This window comes from Micropterus dolomieu, linkage group LG11 (genome assembly GCF_021292245.1).
Source record: "Micropterus dolomieu isolate WLL.071019.BEF.003 ecotype Adirondacks linkage group LG11, ASM2129224v1, whole genome shotgun sequence".
Classification (NCBI taxonomy): domain Eukaryota; kingdom Metazoa; phylum Chordata; class Actinopteri; order Centrarchiformes; family Centrarchidae; genus Micropterus; species Micropterus dolomieu.
Window position 1 is genome coordinate 15,751,351 of NC_060160.1, and position 6,000 is coordinate 15,757,350.

Consider the following 6,000-nt stretch of genomic DNA (forward strand, 5'->3'; position numbering starts at 1 on the left):
ATTCCATGTGACATCATACAATCCTGGGTATATATAGGGAGCTGGTTTGTTAAATTTACATTCAGTTTTCACTCTTAACAAGTGACCACAGACCACAGTCGGAAACCATAGGGAGGAGCTACACATTACTGAACAATTTACAGTAAAACTCAAACAAACAGAAGAAAAACAGCCTTGTGAACCAAGAGTTTTCCAAAATGGACCAATCTGGATCCCAGATGGACATCACTATCACACCAGAGGCTCTTCTGCCCATCGTAAGAAAATATTTTGATAGAATCTCTCCAGCACAGTGGAGCATGTTAGCTGAGGGGACTTTGGACTCAGACACACAGGCTACACTGGTTGATATGTTTGTTGAAATCATACAGACACTCTCTACAGCCATCCTGAAAAATGTTATACCAATGTTTCCGGAACACATGCACAGGAGTGCATCTCAGGCTGATAGAAGTGGGCCTTCGCCTTTGTACAGCAGTGCTCTGCCATCAGAGCCTGACTTTTTCACCAGCAGATACATTTCCATCACATCGTATCTTCGTCACATGGTGTTTCATGCTACCAGATACCTGAAAAGACATTTGTGTAGGTTGAACTCCCAGTGCCTGCAAACGTGTCCAATCAAAAGCTGTGTGTCTCTGATGCCGTATGTCCAATCACCACAGAGATTGTATACGAGTGCAGAATCTGAGATCTCTGTCCCCTCAGCGACTAAAGCCGTGACTGAGATCTTCTCCAAAGGGTCTAGTGAGACACCAGACATCGAAGAAGAGGCTGAAAATGCGGTCCTGCCTCTCAGCTCCTCTCTGAAAGCTTATTTTATCGCGTCTGAAATTGTCAGGGATATAATTGATGACCTGCAGTCTCAGGACAGATGTATTGAGGAAAATTGCTCTTCAAGACCTCATTTCAGGTCACACCTTCAGAAGATACTGCCGAAGCCAACCAAGTAGTTCGCAAACGCAGCTTTTTCAAGTTTGCACAAAAACAGTTAGATAAAATGATACGAAACTTGAAGACAAACTTCAATGCGATCCAACAGTATTCAGGGCCCGCTCAGCTTAGACCAGAGGAAGAGGATGACTCTGATGAAATCATTGAAGACATTTTGCCAGGAAGTGTTCCTTATTATCCAAGGCCAAAACGTACAACTAGCGCTCCAACCAGCAAGACAACAATGATCAGTGTGAGAGAGCGGCTGTCTTCTCGATTAGATTTTGAGACCATCAAAAACAATATTGACAGCTTGTTTAATCAATTAAACCTGCTGGAGCGGCCTGCAGCACAATCCAGCGAAACACTGGAAGACATCACATCCAGTGGCGTGATCAGGACGTTTTCAATGGAGCTCACTGATAAAATATACAGTCATTTGACGGCTAGCCAGACAAATCAGATTCCCATTTTCCCGAGGGAAAGAAGTCTCTTTGACTCTGTCATGAGGAGGGTGTATGTTACCACAGAGGACGCAGTGGGAAGGTTCTTGCAGCAGGTGCTACTCTGGATGGAGGAGCCATCAAACAAAGAAAGGCACAGCGAGGAAGTGTCTGGTGGGCTAACTCACATCCCGGAGTCCCCTGAAGCCAGTAACATGCGGACAGACTACAGGCCACAGGCTACAATGCCCTCTCATTTAAATTGGGCATCATCTGCTAATGATGCTGACCTATCTGGATCCCTCTGCATTTATTTTGATTGTAATCAATTGGGGTAATCAGGGTCCAAGTAGACTGTCAGCATTTGATCAAATGCGACGTCTAGGTGACTTCAGGTGCCATGTCTCCTGAAGGAGCAACCTCTGAGATTACACAGATCTCTTACCCCTGTAACTACAGTCAGCCGTCGCGCTCAGAAGGTAGGGAAAGGTTTACAGTGTCAATTGATTCATGTTCTACTTCTGAGAGGGCGACCAACAACCTCATCAAAGCCCTGATCATGAGGCTTGTCGCAAAGGCCCCTCGCAAAACCAGAAGGTCGGTGCAGATGGCAGACATCAACGCCGTCATGAACCGGCTGTCAGACAAAGCGAGGGATGAGATCAACCTCACTGGCTCTGCTGTCAAACAAAACAAGAACAGCATTACAAAAGTCAACAAAGCCGTGATTAAAGACCTTGCCCGGGAGTTTGGCTCTCCAGAAAAGACACTGGAGGCCGCAATGGCATCAAACAATACATCTTTTTATAATGCTGTTTTGAAGTATCTGAAAATCCGTCTGAATGCCCCCCTCAATTCACCCGCAGTTTCCAGGCTGTTTACAGCAGTGGGAAAAGCTATAAGCAAGCCCTTCATGTGGTGCGTCACGGGCGGTCAGCCGTAATCTCACCTAACCTTGTAGCAAGTTTCTCACATTAGGCATTTTGACATATAATAGCAGTTATGTGTAAATAAATCCAATACTGTCACACTTGAGTCAAAATGTCCACTGTGAGAGACATCAGAGGGTAGAGTGGTGTTCCATGTACCAGAAGGTCAGTGGTTCGATCCCTACATGTGTAACTGGTACCCAGCTACGCTGTGCAGTGAGTAAACCTCACTCCCCGACGCCTTGAGAGACCTGCTAGCGACACACGCTATCACCCATGGGTGTTAGCCTCCTTGTTAGCACGTCCGCCACGCATGCCTGGCCCGAGGTTGTATAGTACAGGCCACTTACACATGTCGTATCCTTGGGCAAGATACTGAACCCTAAATTGCTTGTGTGAATGTTAATTTCTGTTTTTGATGAGCAGCTGGCACCTTAACCTCTGCCATCAGTGTATGAATGTGTGTGAATGGGTAAATGTGATGTAGTATAAGTGCTTTTAGTGGTCGGAAGACCATTTACCATTCCCAGCCTCGATCTTGGCTGTATGGGTTTACCTCAGGTGCTCAGGTTTCCGATCACATTTCAAATCATAACAACCACATAAATAAAAAAAGGAAAAACAGAAATATTGTTTGATTTTGGTCGTGTTTTCCTCTGCTGTCAGATTGGTTGAATCTGACAAAAATTGTTGCGTTAAATGAAAGGCTCAATCCAACAAAATGAGCTTATATATATGAATATGTACAAGATCTATATTTTGTCTGATAGAAATAACTAGTAGACGTGAAGTGAACACTGAACTCAGTAGGTCTCCGGTTAGTTCAGTTCAATTCACTTGGCTTTATTGGCATGATGTTTTGGTTAAAACATGTTTCCAGGGCAGAAAGTCACCTGTAAACAATTTTATGAAATTTAAAAAAGAGAAAAATAACACTTAATTTAACAACTTAAAACAAAATTGCTTGCTATTAAAATAACAAACATCACAGTAATTTTATACTAAACAACAACGATTATTTATTTTCTACATTAGTCTGAGTTTCCACTGGTTGTTCTCAGTTCGTGGTATGAGGAGATACATTTTGCTGCAATTATTGGTATTTCTTACATTAAGTAGGGGATTTCTATCTGATGATTTAGACTGGAATTCAGGATATATTTGGGCAATGGTTTACTTGTAAAGGTTTATTTTATTTTTTTCAAGTTTTTAAGACATGAGGTGAGAAAGTGTAGCTCTGTCTCTACCTGTCCTCTTCTGGTAGCAAGCTCTATCTATGTCTTCATCTATATGCATAGAAGCAGCCTATAGTCTTCTGATAGCTACATAGGCATTAACATATAAAACACAAAACATAAACAGTCAGTTTATACAAACAACAACAATTCTAGAAGAAGATTCTTTATTGTCACATACATACAGGCGAGCAGTGGGCACTGACAGGAGAACACGTTTTTGGTGGTGGGGGAAACTGGAGCACCCAGAGGAAACCCACGGAGACCATGCAAACTCCACACAGAAAGGCCGGGGCAACCGGGGTTTGAACCCGCAACTTTCTTCCTGAGCTATCCACTGGACCACCGTGCTTATTTAATTTATTTATTAGTCTAGTCTGAATTTCCACTGGTTGTTCTCAGTTCATGGCATGAGGAGATACATTTTGTAAGTAGGAGAGTCTCTGTCTGTCTGATTAAAGAATAATAATATTGTCTCCGCAGCCAGAAGATTATTCAAAATGTATTATTAAATAATATCACAGATTTTCAAGCCTTCATCATTAGGGCAGCACACATGGCCAGACTGTCTCCAAGGGAGTTTCTCCAGGGAGCTCATAAACCTGCCTCCTGCTCCTCATGATGCCAGGACAACAGACAGTGAACCGGTAGCAGTACACGAGTCAATGTCTCAACTGATTGGCTTTAGAATTCCGTTCTGACCAATCAGGAGCCAGGTACTTGTAGAGGAATTCCTGTAGTCCCTCCATTGTATTGTGTAGGAGGAAAGGGGGTGGGGCCATGTGTGTTGTGTGGTACACAAAGCATCCCTCAATGCAGAGTTGACTGTAAGCGATGGGTCACACAGGGCCCTGTTTCAGAAAGCAGGCTTAACAAACTCTGAGCTTATCCCTGAGCTCGGGATTCATTGAGCCTTCATTGAGGGGGAAACTCTGAATTTTCGGTTCCAGAACAGCTGATCAGAATAAGTTCAATCAACTCTGAGTATGTTGAGCCTGATGGAAGCGCGTGCGTGGGGATGAAATAAATCCATCATTAATGGAGCTCTGATACTATGGCAACGGGTAAATAAAGGCAGAGCCTCCATTTTAATCGGGTGGAGCTAGAAATATGAATGCGTGCCAACGCAGGCCATGATAGACTCTAAAACGCAGGAGTGGAAGAAGGATCAATGCGTTAACATTATTAGGCTACTACAGGCTACGGCGTTGCTCATTCATCATTTACCAGACTGGACTTTCCTTAATGAATGATAAAGTGCTACAGCCCATTACATTTGATTTTAAATAGGAAGGCTATATTTATTAAGCTGTAACCCAACGGAACAAAATGCCGGTGGCAATCGGCTACCTAATTATGAAAATAGGTAGGCTATAGATCAAATATAAGACACAGTTTACTCGTGAACCTGAGATTATAAAGTCACAGTCACACCCAGCAGGTTAGCCTATATTAGCCTAATTATTTTTGCAGTGGAAAATGTGTCTATAGGTTAAAGTTTTAAACGTCTATTTTACATTAATAAAATCTTGCTCATTTCGTATTTTATTAATGCTGTCAAAACACATTTAGACTATCAGCAGGTAATAATGAAAAACTCACTTTTAAACCTTATTTAGGCCTATTTGTTTCAGCTCCACCACAGTCCTCACTCAGAAATAGTCACATTATCTCCACTTGATAACTACAAATGTTACAATCAGTGCGACTAGCCTACAATATGAAAGATTAGCTACTGTTTATTGATCAGTTTTATAGGTTACATATTAAACAGTGATTACTGGAGTAGGCCTAATGTAGCCCACAGTAAGTGTTTTCAGTGCAACTGTCTACAGAGTCAATGTTAGGGTAGAGTGGGGTAAGACGCACCCCCTAAGCTCAATGTCTATTTGCTGACACATAAAATAATATTTTATAGGGTTCTTTTGTATCTTGGAGATGGCCATGCTTTGGGTAACATATTATAAAATAAAATAAATAGCTACAGTTGACAAATTAACTACTAAATTGACTAATTTGTATTTAATCAAATGTATTTTTTAGGGAAACGGCATTTTCCACATGGGGTAAGATGCCCCCCCCCATGGTGTGAAATCAAATTACAGATAAAATATACTACAAGTAGCTGGTTAAAAGCAAGTGGATTATAGACCTATGTTATAGAAATAAACTTGCCTTGCCTGTCATTAGCTTTCCTATAATTTATTTCTCAGACTTTTAATTAGTGAGGTTGCTGGAACTTCATTAGCAGAAAGTCTGAGGTAAAATATGCACATGCCAGCTAGCTAGTTAGCTAGAGATGTGAGCATATGTGAGCTTATAACCTCAGAAATTTACCTCAGACTTTCTGATAGTGAAGTCGCTATTTGGCTAAAGGGTCTATCCAGTGTCTAAATAACATCTATTTTACAAACAATCAACCATAAAGGGGCACGGCCACCGGGGGGGGGGGGGGGGGGG

At 42.0% G+C, this 6,000-nt stretch overlaps 1 long non-coding RNA gene across 1 annotated transcript in view; it reads right to left on the reverse strand.

Annotated features, from left to right (window-relative positions):
- Window positions 1-3,690: 3,690 nt before the first annotated feature.
- Window positions 3,691-6,000, reverse strand: part of LOC123979270 — a 3,210-nt gene continuing 900 nt past the window's right edge. Inside the window, exon 2 of the long non-coding RNA XR_006827191.1 lies at window positions 3,691-4,391. This is a non-coding gene — a long non-coding RNA (uncharacterized LOC123979270). The remainder of the gene's footprint in view (window positions 4,392-6,000) is intronic.